General features: G+C 39.4%; 1 pseudogene; it reads right to left on the reverse strand.

Annotated features, from left to right (window-relative positions):
- Window positions 1–1,057: 1,057 nt before the first annotated feature.
- The window catches only part of LOC115664369 (uncharacterized), a 43,702-nt pseudogene continuing 30,879 nt past the window's right edge, over window positions 1,058–13,880 (reverse strand).

The raw sequence follows: 13,880 nt of genomic DNA on the forward strand, positions 1-13,880 counted from the left end.
CCTCGGGTAATCATGAAGTCGAGCCCGAGTTACTACTGAGTAGTGCGACTCAATTTCACTCCTCCATGTGATTGTACGTTTCACTTGATCGGAAATCATATTAGTTGACCTCGGGTAATCATGAAGTCGAGCCCGAGTTACTACTCAGTAGCGCAACTCAATTTCACTCCTCCATGTGATTGTACATTTACATATTTGTAGAGGATTAATAGTCGAAGAAAAAGGTTCCGAAAAGTGTATAAGTATCCAACCATTTCCAAGCAAATTAACAAATTAATGTTTGATCTCATTTAACAAGTAAAGAAGATTCCACCCGAGCAAGCACGGGTTACTCCATTAGCATTATATGATGTCTAAAATGCAGTAAATTGTGGGGTGTGCAAAACGGACCGCCCAAACCGGGAATCGCCCGGACCGGGCAGGACCAAACCGCCCGATTTGGTCCAGTTCCGGGGAGTGTTGGTCCGGTTTCCGGTTCCTAAAAGTGGAATCGACGTCCAAGCGATCCAGTTCCCGATTCCAAAGGGAACCGGATCGGACCTGGAATTGGGAACCGGACCAAACCGGACCTGGAATCGGGAACCGGACCAAACCGAACTGATTACTATACTTTTTTTATTTTTTTATTTCTTCAAAAAATTAATAAAATGTGAACAAACCACTAAGTGAAGCACGTTTTTTTATTCGTTTTTCAATTTGAGGATCATTGCATACATATCACTTGATTCAACACGAAAAGATGGCATCAAGTAGTGGGGAAAAAAAAGTGACCAGTTCCCGGTTCTAGAACCAACCGGTCCAGACCTCGGTTCCCAATTTTGGGAACCGATCCTCCCGGTCCGGTTCCCGATTCCACCTTGGAACCGAACTAGATCGGGAACCGATCACCGCTAGTAAGTTGTAATGTTCTCTATTGCGTATGATCTGAATCGTTTGTGGTAAAGTGGAAATATTGCAATAAAGGCTTATGTGGTCATATGTGACGTGTGATATGGCATCATATGCATCTTCTGTATCTATATCCATGAATAAATGGATAAAAACCTAAAGTTGAGCATGGTAGAAAAGCTAGACTCCATATTGATACTAAGCAAAATTTGATCATCCTTAACAGAGCTAGAGATTGACATTAAGTGTCAAGAAATTATTAACATGGTATTTGAGTCGAGTTGATAAATTTACCTTCTGTTTCTCTCTCTATCGGCTACTCTATACAAAATGCTCCACCAAATATGTGCCCTTCTATACCCAGTATTTTTCTGACACTGCACAGCTAATCTTCATCATCAGAGTCCTGAACAACTCCTTTTTTCCTCATTTTCTTGACTGGGGGAAGAGAATTACCTTTCTCACCATCAGAACCAGATTCATCCGCAGACAAATGAGAGCCCGACTGCGGAGATATGACATTTTCCTCTCCCCCATCTTCGTCAGAAGCATCGCATGATTCGTTTTCGTGTGCTGCAGAACGAGAACAGCCAGGTTCGTGGTCAGGATTGTCTTCTTCCCCGAATATACTGGTGGCCTCTATAATTTTAAAATCACGGGAAGTGCTGTGCTTAGCATGCCTCAGCAAGTTCACTTTAGTCACCTTGCTAAGTCGGATTAAATACTTTTCATAGTCTTCCATATGAAAGATCAGCTCAGGAATGCAGCGAATTTCCCTTTTGATCTTTCCCGCCATTATCCTTCTATTAGCATTTTCTTGCTGTTACTGCATTTCAAGTAATCACCCGAACACAAAGAAAACATTAAAAAAGAAAAGAAAAAGAAAAAGAAATGCAAATGATGGCTGGAAGCTGAAACTGGAGAGGTTGGCAATATATAGAGTAGCTCACCTTCTGCATTTCTGCCACAAAATTATAGAGTTGAAAAGTGAGATGCTTGCAAGTTAATTCAACAAGTTTCTGAAATCTAGTGCTTGGCAGAAGTTGCTTGGATCTTTTAGGGGCAATCTGAAGTTTTGTTATCTGAGCCAATTGCTTGTACAATCTTGTAACCATTCTGAGAAAATGATCTGCTTGAGGGTCTGCACACATTTATCACGCAAACGAACAAAGTTAAATGGTAAACTTGGTACAACTTTCACCCCCCAAATTAATGAAGTGCGATCTTACCCTTCAAGGTCATCAAAGCAAATGATGATAGTACTCTCACAACAGCTTCAGACCTAGAGAACAGATTGTCCTCCAGTACCAATCTAACATCAAGAGCAAGTTCTCCTTCATTCATTTTATTTCTATTTTGAGAGGAGAGAGAAAGTTCCTTCAGTTTTTTAATGGCCCAATCCACATCACATAGCACTGCTTCAACTGATTGCAGAATGCAAATGATTACTGCAAAGCTGATGTATTTGTTGATGACAGGCTATGATTCAGACATCTCCACGGGATCATCACTTGCTGACCCTGTAACTTTGCACAACTCAACAGCCACATCTTGAGCAAAGATCAAGTCATCAGGAGGCGAGCTTAGTTGGACAGCTAGTAATACCAGACTCCTAGCAACCTTGGAATCTTTGATTCCTTTGCTTTTGCAGATCTGTGTAGCCCATGATCCATGACAGTTTCTCAGCTGGCAGGGCAACTTGTTAGTAATCATCAACATAATATCACAAAGGACCTGAAAAGAACATACCTGCATAGCTTAAGAAAACAGCACATGAAATCAGCAAAAGACTTGTGAAAAAGAGAATTTGCTTTTTACCTCAGCCTCACGAAATGATGAAATTGCAAGAAGCTCGGATAACAGAGGCTTCAGGATCTTCACAATGAATATCTCAATGTTTTTTATTTTTGGATCATTGATCATGTACGTTACGTTTTTCACCATCAACACCATACTCAGCTGTGCAGACTAACACCAAATCTTCAAGCAGCTGGGCGAAATGAGGGCCCTGCAAATAAATCATTAACACGCCCTTAAGGCAGATAAGTGCTTGATGGAAATTCTCTCGTTGACCTTCAATCCTACTTTTATTCTTTTCATTTGGAACACTTGATTGGACTGACTTAAGCAGAAGTATCAGCTTCAGCAATTGGGGTCCCGGAATCTTAATGTCACCGTGGATAAAAGTCTTTAAGGGATCGTCCCTCACTATAACAGGGCAAGACCTGATGAAAACTAGAGAGTAAAGAAAAATAGGATACAAAATCTAACTAGAAGTTCCAGTCATGTTTAGAGCCATCAATCTGATTTTAGATACTTAAATATTTGTTGTCATTGCTAGAAAGCAACTACAGTTGCTGCAAGCGAAGAAGACAAATACAGTGGATGCACAATGTACAGACATCCCTCTAGCAGCCTCTAATGGTTTAGCTTCATAATTAAATCAACAATATTAACATCCTATCTCTAGTTAACCATTGAAAATTAAAGAGTAAAGAAAAACAGGATACAAAAACTAATTAGAACTTCCACTCATGCTTAGAGCCATTAATCTCATTTTGGACACTTACATATGGGCAAAAGAACACTACAAGTGCCATAACTTGTGTACGGCGCTCACTTTAGTGCCATAACTTTTTTTTGGATCACTTTAGTGCTAAAATTTTTTAAAAACGATCACTTAAGTGCCAACTCCGGTGCCGTACATAATTTTTCGCCGGAAATCTGACGTGGCATTTTTTTTATTAATTTCTGAAGCTGACGTGGCTCGCCGGAGTCTCGCCGGAGATTGGCACTTAAGTGATCGTTTTTCAAAATTTTTAGCACTTAAATGTTCGTTTTTCAAAAATTTTAGCACTTAAGTTATCGTTTTTCAAAAATTTTAGCACTAAAGTGATCCAAAAAAAGTTATGACACTTAAGTGATCGTTTTTCCTCCGACTTGGCACCAAAGTGATCCGAAAAAAAGTTATGGCACCAAAGTGAGTGCCGTACACAAGTTATGGCACTTATAGTGTCCTTTTGCCCTTACATATGTTGTCATTGCTAGACAATGCATTCAAGGACCAGAAAGTTTAGATGTCTCTAGCCTATGCTTTCACAACATGTAACCCTGTGCAACTGAATCTAGACAGCTGCAAAAGTTTAGCCAGGTCATACACTGCGAACTTCACTACAAAAAAACAAGAGTTTTGCCACGAAAAATTTGGCAAAATTCGTTGGAAAACGAATTTCCAACGAAATTAGCGACGAACAAAAATTCGTCGGTAATTCACAAATTTTTGCGACAAAAAATTTCAATTTTCGTTGGTAATTTGCGACGAAATTTTTTCGTCGCAAAATTCGTGGCAAAATTCGTTGCAAAATTCGTCGCTAATTATTCGTTACAAAAATCGTGGCAAAATTCGTCGGTAATTATTCGTGGCAAAATTCGTGGCAAAACGAATTTTCGATGAAAAAAAATTCGTCGCTAATTCGGTGTCGGAAATTTTTGCGACAAAAATTTTTAATTTTTCGTTGGTAAATTGCGACGAAAAAAAATTCGTGGCAAAATTCGTAGATAAATTCGTGGCTAAATTTGTTGCAAAATTCGTTGCCAAATTCGTCGCTAATTATTCGTGGCAAATTTCGTGGCAAATGAATTTCCCACGAAATTAGCGATGAACAAAAAAATTCATCTCAAATTTTTTTCGCAAATTTTGGCGACAAAAAATTTGAATTTTCGTTGGTAATTTGCGACGAAAATCAATTCGTGGCAAAGTTCGTTGCAAAATTCGTGGCAAAATTCGTCGCTAATCATTCGTCGGAAAAATCTTGGATAAATTCATCGCTAATTATTCGTGGCACAACGAATTTCCCACGAAATTAGGGACGAAAAAAAATTCGTCGCAAATCGAATTTTTGCGACAAAAAATTTCAATTTTCGTTGGTAATTTGCAACGAAATCAAAATTTGTGGCTAAATTCGTTGCAAAATTTGTCGCTAATTAGTCGTTGCAAAAATCGTGGGAAATCGCGAATTTTTCCGACAAAAAATTTCAATTTTCATTGGTAATTTGTGACGAAAACAAAATTCGTGGCTAAATTCGTGGGAAAATTCATTGCAAAATTTGTCGCTAATTATTCGTTGCAAAAATCGCGGGAAATCGCGAATTTTTCCGACAAAAAATTTCAATTGTCGTTGGTAATTTACGATGAAAACAAAATTCGTGGCTAAATTCGTGGGAAAATTCGTTGCAAAATTTGTCGCTAATTATTCGTTGCAAAAATCGTGGGAAATCGCAAATTTTTCCGACAAAAAATTTCAATTTTCGTTGGTAATTTACGACGAAAAAGAAATTCGAGGCTAAATTCATGGGAAAATTCGTTGCAAAATTTGTCGCTAATTATTCGTTGCAAAAATCGTGGGAAATCGCGAATTTTTCCGACAAAAAATTTCAATTTTCATTGGTAATTTACAACGAAAACAAAATTCGTTGCAAAATTTATCGCTAATTATTCGTTGCAAAAATCGTGGGAAATCGCGAATTTTTCCGACAAAAAATTTCAATTTTCGTTGGTAATTTGCAACGAAATTTATTCATGACAAAATTAGTCACTAAGGGTGCGCATGAATATCATTCTGTGCCCAGGCGCTATTTCTGAACAGAAATGATTTTTTTTTATTCTGTGCCCGGAAACAATTTCTGAGTATTTGAAGGCGTTTGATAAACTGTCCAAAATTTCTATTCCTAGAGTAGAAAAGAACATAAATGCGTTTGGTAACTACATAAAATTTCTGTTCCCAAATAATATTTTAATAATATTTTGAATTGTTTAAATTTTTATTTTCTTTCTACTTTCTTCTTTGGCCATGGCCGGTCGCCGGCGAGGGCGTCACGGACCTCGCCGACCGCCGGCGGAGGCGAGGGTTGCCCTCGCCGGCGAGGGCGAGGGCTGGACCCTCCCCGCCCGGGCGAGGCGGCCTCGCCCGAGACGGCGAGGCTCGGCCTCGCCCGGATCCGGGCGAGGCCGAGCCTCGCCGTCGCGACCCACTGGCCGATCCGGGCGAGGCCGAGCCTCACCGTCTCCGGGCGAGGCCGACCTCGCCGTCGCGACGGACGGCGAGGCTCGGCTCGCTCGATCCGGGCGAGGCCGCTCGCCTGCACGGCGAGGGTCCAGCCTCGCTCGCCCTCGCCGGCGAGGGCGACCTCGCCTCCGCCGCCGCCGGCGAGGGTCGTGACGCCCTCGCCGGCCTGGCCGTGTGGGCCGGTCGTCGTCGGCCGGCCCAGCCGAGGGAAGAACAACACAAAAATAAGAAAAGAAAAAAAACTGATTCTCAAAATTGTACCGAGAAACAAGAAGCAACTTTTTTTTACTTCTTGTTTCTCTTCCAAAACTGTTTCTCGGCACAAATTTTTGCAAAAATGTGCCAAGAAACAAAAAATTTACCAAACGCATTTCTGTTCCCAAACTATTTCTGGGAACAAAAGAACAGAAATTTTCACTCTTTGGCACGTTACCAAACGGGCCCTAAGTTTGCGACGAATTTTGTTTAGGGACAATTTCGATTTTAAATCTAATTATTAGCAATATTAATTTCTACAATGTATAAGTTGCAAAGTCTCACGTGATGATTCGTGGGAAAATTCGTTGCAAAATTTGTCGCTAATTATTCGTTGCAAAAATCGTGGGAAATCGCGAATTTTTCCGACAAAAAATTTCAATTTTCGTTGGTAATTTGCGACGAAAACAAAATTCGTTGCAAAAATCGTGGGAAATCGCGAATTTTTCCGACAAAAAATTTCAATTTTCGTTGGTAATTTGCGACGAAATTTATTCATGACAAAATTAGTCACTAAGTTTGCGACGAATTTTGTTTAGGGACAATTTTGATTTTAAATCTAATTATTAGCAATATTAATTTCTACAATGTATAAGTTGCAAAGTCTCACGTGATGGTATTCGATATTCAATCTCATAATACATAGAGGTAGCTAAACACTAATGAACATCATGTAATACATTCAAAACATTGAAAGAACGCGGGACGACCATAAAACGTTGGCAGCTTTGGTACTCGGCAGGACATCAGGAACAATCACCTTTATCGACACCCGATGAAATATGGATACATAAATAAAGATATCGAATTTGTCCAAAATATAAAAAAAGCATTTACGCATGGACGTGGAACTAGCTATAAAAAAATAAGTAGGAGGATTTTAAAAAAACGTCGAAGGACCAATGTTCTTACATTTGAATATAAGTCAACTTTCACATCCATTAGAAGAACTTATGAAACCAGCAGCAACGTCACAATTCTAACTCCTAAAGCCGTGAGACGAGGATGTCAACTAAAGCTTGTCCTCAGACTGACGAGGCAGCTCGCCGCGAGGGGACGACCACAACAACTGGTCGGCCCCGAAGAGAATGAACTAGGAAGGACTGACAATAAAATCATCAGCATCATCATCATCATCACCAATCGCCGCATCATTGTGTGGCTCAGCATTATGCCCATCACCTATTGGATTAATATGAGGTAGAGGAGGAACCTCATTGCGATCGATGTCGAGGTGTCGCATGATAATTTGCATTTGTTGTTGCATCACCCTTATTTCTTCGTCCTTCTGTTCAAGTAAATGCTTCAGTTCTTCGTCCTTCTGTACAAGCAACTATTTCAGTTGGCTCAATTCTTGGGTCATTTGCTCCTCATGTCGTGTCCTCCTTGAAATAGCCGCATTTGAGGATGAAGTTGCAGCAGCCTTCGTTTTGTACATCCTTGACAAGGATCCCATCCCAAATATTTTTCCACTTTTCATCCCACCCGCTGCCTCCACCCATAATGCCATACTGTCAACCGATGGCTCAGACACGGCAACACCATCACCACCACTACCATCATCACCACCACCGTCACCACCATCACTACTAGCAGTGCTCATTAAAAGTTCATCATATTTTTCCTATATTAACAATATAGATGGAAATAAAATAAATTCATATATATTACCATAAATATTAAAAACATTCATGATTTTCATTCTAGTTTCCATAAAGTCCGAACTATAACCTTACATACCTTAATAGCTTTTGCTCGAGCGCCAGTCCATGTCTTATCCTTTTTTTGAAATGTGCGTTCAAATGTAGCTGTAAATGTGGGTTCCGTCCCCAATTCATCTGCCTACAAAATATAAACATAAATGAGTAATCATTGAATTAAATGAACTGACATGTTTAAACAGACTTACCATTCTTCTTTCATGCTCCCGATGCCGATAGAGCCCCCAAAGATATGTGGCGACTTGCACCGTCACTAGAACTAGAAGCTCGATTCTTCTTGTTTTGTTCACACCTTTGCTTATGCTTCTCAGTTTCCCAAGTTCTCGTAATTTCCGTCCAATTGTCAGCTGTAAAAAAAGCCGGCTTTCCTTTTGTTCTCTTCGCTCTATTTATCACATATCGCATGTGATCACCGACTTTCTTCTTGAAAATTCTTCTAACCTCATCCTCTTCCATTTCATCTCACATGAACTTACGCTACAATCAATAGAAAAGCAACTGAAAGTTATTATGAGGGTCACAAGTCACATATCCATTACAATGCACCAGACAATTCGTGACAAAATTCATTATTGACCATCAGTATACTACACCGAACTTAGTTTGTGAGAAAATAGAAAGACAACACTAATCTTGAACTCATTCCACCACAAAGTATTTACTTCTTTAGGAGCGCTGCTGAAAGTAGTAAACTGCCCCATCCAACAATTATTGACTATTCTATTAAGTTCCCTCACAACATACGTAGAATTCGTGAATCTGAAAACATGTTATAACAATATGGACAATGAGACAATGAAGCATACGGATAATTCGCAACATGGACAATTTTGTTTACATCCATAATTTAAATATACGTAAAAAAATGAAGTACTTACGAATCTCCACATGGGCATATAATGAATCGGCTATCGTCTTCATCATTCGAGTGTTGCACTGAAGAAGAAGGTGGAACCGAAGGAGATGGAATCGAAGGAGATGGAACTAAAGGAGATGGAACTGAAGTAAATTCAGTTCGCATGTCCCCAAGTTCTCCCCTAATATGTTTTTGAGGGTCGGAGGATGGGCCAATGTGTCCGTGTTGTCCATGAACATGTTGTGGTTGAGGGTTACATGAAAGGGCAGGGGAAGAGAACAGGGACGGGGACGAGGACGAGGAAGCGGAAGGGGCTGGTCTTCTTTGTGAAACCGCACCACGCATGAGACCTCCACGTTTATACTGACAAGTAAGAAGGTTAGACAAATATATTTAAAAATATGAACATGTATTAGGGACAGAAAATGACGTAAGTCATTTTGCTTACCATTTTGTTTCAGAGAGCAATAAATAAACTTGAGAAATTGAAACAAACAGACTATCGCCTCTGATAAATAGCAATCTTTGGCCCTTGTCGGAGGAACCTATTGAAATTTTGACCACATCAGATTCCATGAAAAATAAAAGGAAGCATATTAAATGTGCAAAACGAATTACAACAAGTATCAAGTCTGATGCCACATTTGTGCAAATTTATGCCCCGAATATCCCATTTCGCAAAGTTCTAGTACAGACCTAAAAAAAAGATCACAAATTACGTTCAACAAGCAAATTTGCCACGAATGCAACCCATTAATGTGTTCCCTGTTTAAACTTCCTTTTACCTAAGTTTAGATCTTAGCAGAAAAATCATTAAAAAAAATCGACAACAGTGCCGGAATCACGGCCGCGACCCCCCCTCCGGCCAACTCGGCGGCGACCCCCCCCTTCCGGCCAACTTGACGGCGACCCCCCCTCCGACCAACTTGGCCGCGACCCCCCGAAATCACGACCGCGACACCATTTTATTCAAGGAATAGAGCTCGCTTACCTACCGCGCTGGGCGAACTCGACGGCGAGGTGGACGGCGAACTCGACGGCGAGGTGGACGGCGAAGACGCCGGCGTCGACGGCGAGGAGGACGGCGTTGACTCTGGGCGAACTCGACGGCAACGAGGACGGCGCTGAGGATGGCGAGAAGAATATTTGGTTGGGCCAAAATTACTTCGTAGACGCGAGGTGGACGGCTGAAGAATATAAACATGTGTTTCTATTTTCGCGGCAAAATTCGTGGCAAATTTGCCACGAATTTTGCCACAAAAGTCAAGTCTTGGCGCAAATATTGTACAATGAACAATTTTCGTGGCAACGAATTTTGCCACGAATTTCAAGTTTCTGGGCAATTATTGCACTATATACTATTTTCGTGGCAAAATTCGTGGGAAATGTCCCACGAATTTTGCCACGAAATTCAAGTTTCCGGGCAATTATTGCACTATATACTATTTTCGTGAGAAAATTCGTGAGAAATTTCCCACGAATTTTGCCACAAAATTCAAATATTCGGCGTTGGCGGGCTTTTTTGAAATTCGTGGCAAAATTCGTGGGAAATTTCCCACGAATTTTGCCACGAATTTAAAAACCTCGGGGCAATATATAATTCTCCTATATACTTGGAATTCGTGGCAAAATTCGTGGGAAATTTCCCACGAATTTCAAATTTCTAGGCAATTATTGCACTATAGACTATTTTCTTGGCAAAATTCGTGGGAAATTTCTCACAAATTTTCCCACGAATTTAAAAACCTCGAGGCAATATAAAATTCTCCTTTATACTTGAAATTCGTGGCAAAATTCGTGGGAAATTTCCCACGAATTTTGCCACAAATTTCAAATTTCCGGGCAATTATTGCACTATAGACTATTTTCGTGGCAAAATTCATGGGAAATTTCCCACGAATTTTCCCACGAATTTAAAAACCTCGGGGCAATATAAAATTCTCCTTTATACTTGAAATTCGTGGCAAAATTCGTGGGAAATTTCCCACGAATTTTGCCACGAATTTCAAATTTCCGGGCAATTATTGCACTATAGACTATTTTCGTGGCAATATATATTTCTCCTATATACTTGGAATTCGTGGCAAAATTCGTGGGAAATTTCCCACGAATTTAAAAACCTCGGGGCAATATAAAATTCTCCTTGATACTTGAAATTCGTGGGAAAATTCGTGGGAAATTTCCCACGAATTTTGCCACGAATTTCAAATTTCCAGGCAAGTATTGCACAATAGACTATTTTTCCCACGAATTTTCCCACGAATTTAAAAACCTCGGGGCAATATATAATTCTCCTATGTACTTGGAATTCGTGGCAAAATTCGTGGGAAATTGCCCACGAATTTTCCCACGAATTTCAAATTTCCGGGCAATTATTGCACTATAGACTATTTTCGTGGCAAAATTCATGGGAAATTTCCCACGGAAATATAGTCGTGGGAAAATTCATGGCTAAATTCGTGGGAAATTTGCCACGGAAATATAGTCACGTGGCTTTTTCCCGACTATTTCAATTCTGTGGCTAAATCTGAGGCTAATTAGCCACGGATTCTAATAATAACAACAACGACAACAACAACAATAATAAAAATTATGACAACAACAAAAAATAGATGTCGCAATAATAATAATAATTACACATAATTAGTAAAAAGTCTCAAAATTCATAATCTTCATCTTCATCTTCACTTTCATCTTCACCTTCATCTGCGTCTCCATCTTCGTCTTCATCTTCATCTTCTTCATGAGCATCATCTTCATCATCTGTCTCAAAATCAAATTCTGTACCCACTTCAAAATTTGATTTGCGAATTTCAGTTGGATCCACATTGATCATCGCTCCACATGGATCTCGTAAAGTTGAAATGTTATATTCATCAGTTTCAATCGTGTTACGAACTTCCTCTTGTTGATATGCTGTGTCCTTCCAGTGTTCCTTGATTTTTGTTCGTGCTTTGGTTTTACATACAGCCCACCAATCGGCTTTGTCACGTTTCAAACTCGGATATGATGCATAATATACTTGAATTACTTGTTGTGCCAAGACAAATGGTTCATATTTCATATATCTTTTCTTGTGATTTATTTCAACCAAATTAAATTTCGTATGCACATTCATTCCTTTGACGGGGTCGAACCACATGCACTTAAATAACACAACCCGCATTAATGGTCCATGGTACTCTATCTCTACGATTTCATCTAACAAGCCATAAAAATCATTTTTCGAACTCCCACTATTGGATGACTGAACACACACACCACTATTCATTGTGGCATTTCCCATTCCATATTTTCGAGTGTGAAAATTATACACGTTTATGAAATATGCTGGCCAACTTTGTACTCTTGACTTTGGACCCCACGACAGATGATATAGCAATCCTTGCTCTCCAACATGATCATGATTACTGTGAACCTAAGGTCACACACGCAATGTCAATAATATATATTTTAATATATGATGTATAAAAAATTCGAATAACTTGGATTTCGTCCATATACAACTTACATATGTTGTGAACCATGTTGCAAATTGTTCCTCGCACAAACGATCAAACTCATTTGGTGGTAGTTCATATATTGAATTTTGGAAAATCCTATTAACAAATACCATTTATATATTAGCAAATGTTTGACACACAATACATATACTTACAAATGTACACTTACTCGAAGTATGGCTCAACTTCTGGATAGTTCAGTAAAATATATGTATGGACTGCCTACTTTTCTTCACCTGTTAAGTTACGAAACTTACATGCGCTGCTTGGTCGACCCAAATGATTGAAAATAGAGAATGATTTGCAATTGGGATCAATGGGGCCCTCATCACTTCTTCCTGCTCTCCGCCTCTTGCACTGCACGTGCGGCTCAAAATAGTATGATGCAAATGTTGTCACTTCTTCCGCAATATATGCATTACAAATTGAAGCTTCGACACATGCCTTATTCTTCACTTTTTTCTTCAAATGATATAAGAACCTAGTTGCAATAGAAAAAAGTTTATCGGAACATAATATATAATGAAGTAATTTCAAATTTATTAAAAAAAACTTACCTCTCAAATGGATACATCCATCGAAATTGGACGAGACCTGCAACTTTATCGGAACCTAGTTGCAATAGAAAAAAGTTTATCGAAACATAATATATAATGAAGTAATTTCAAATTTATTAAAAAAAACTTACCTCTCAAATGGATACATCCATCGAAATTGGACGAGACCTGCAACTTTGGCCTCATAAGGCAAGTGAACTAAGAGATGCTCCATTGAATCAAAGAATGATGGAGGAAATATCCTTTCTAAGTTGCAAAGAATAATTGGAATATCTCTCTCTAGTTTCTCCATGTGTGATGCTTTCAACGCTGTTGAGCAAATATCATGCAGGAAATTACTTAACTCTGTAATGGCGCCCCAAACAAAGTTTGGTAGAAGTTCCTTGAAGGCTATTGGAATTAGTCTTTCCATAAATATGTGACAATCATGACTCTTCAGACCTGTCGACTTGCATTCATTCAAATCAACGCATCTCCCGAGATTCGAAGCATATCCATCAGGAAATCGCATCGATTTCAACCATTGACAAACGACCCGTCTCTGCTCCTTGTCCAATGTATAAACTGCTTTTGATTTTGGTCCCATGCTGCTTGCATCCGCATCTAGTGTTGGTCGATCGCAAATGTCCCTCATATATTTTTTTACGTTCAAGTTGTCTTTTGTTTTTCCAGTGACATCCATCACAGTATTTATGACATTGTCGAAAACGTTCTTCTCTATGTGCATGAAGTCAAGATTATGATGAATAAGATGGGCCTTCCAAAATGGTAGATCCCAAAATATACTGCGTTTAGTCCACTTTTGTGTACTTCCGTACGGAATAGTTGTGCCGTGAGGGTTTTCAACAATAGTTGGAAACTCCTGCACTCGCTCCCAAATTTGATCACCGGTCAACCTCAATGGTGGATGTGTTTTTTCGATCATATTCTTGATGAACTCTTTTTTATTCCTTCTGAATATATGATTTAGCAGCAAAAATTGCCTGTGACAGTCAAAATAGCTGGGCTTCTTACCATGTTTTAATCTGAATGAC

Source organism: Syzygium oleosum, unplaced genomic scaffold, assembly GCF_021117445.2.
Source record: "Syzygium oleosum isolate NSW1041296 unplaced genomic scaffold, Sole_v2.1 Sole_v2.36, whole genome shotgun sequence".
NCBI classification, from domain to species: Eukaryota; Viridiplantae; Streptophyta; class Magnoliopsida; order Myrtales; family Myrtaceae; genus Syzygium; species Syzygium oleosum.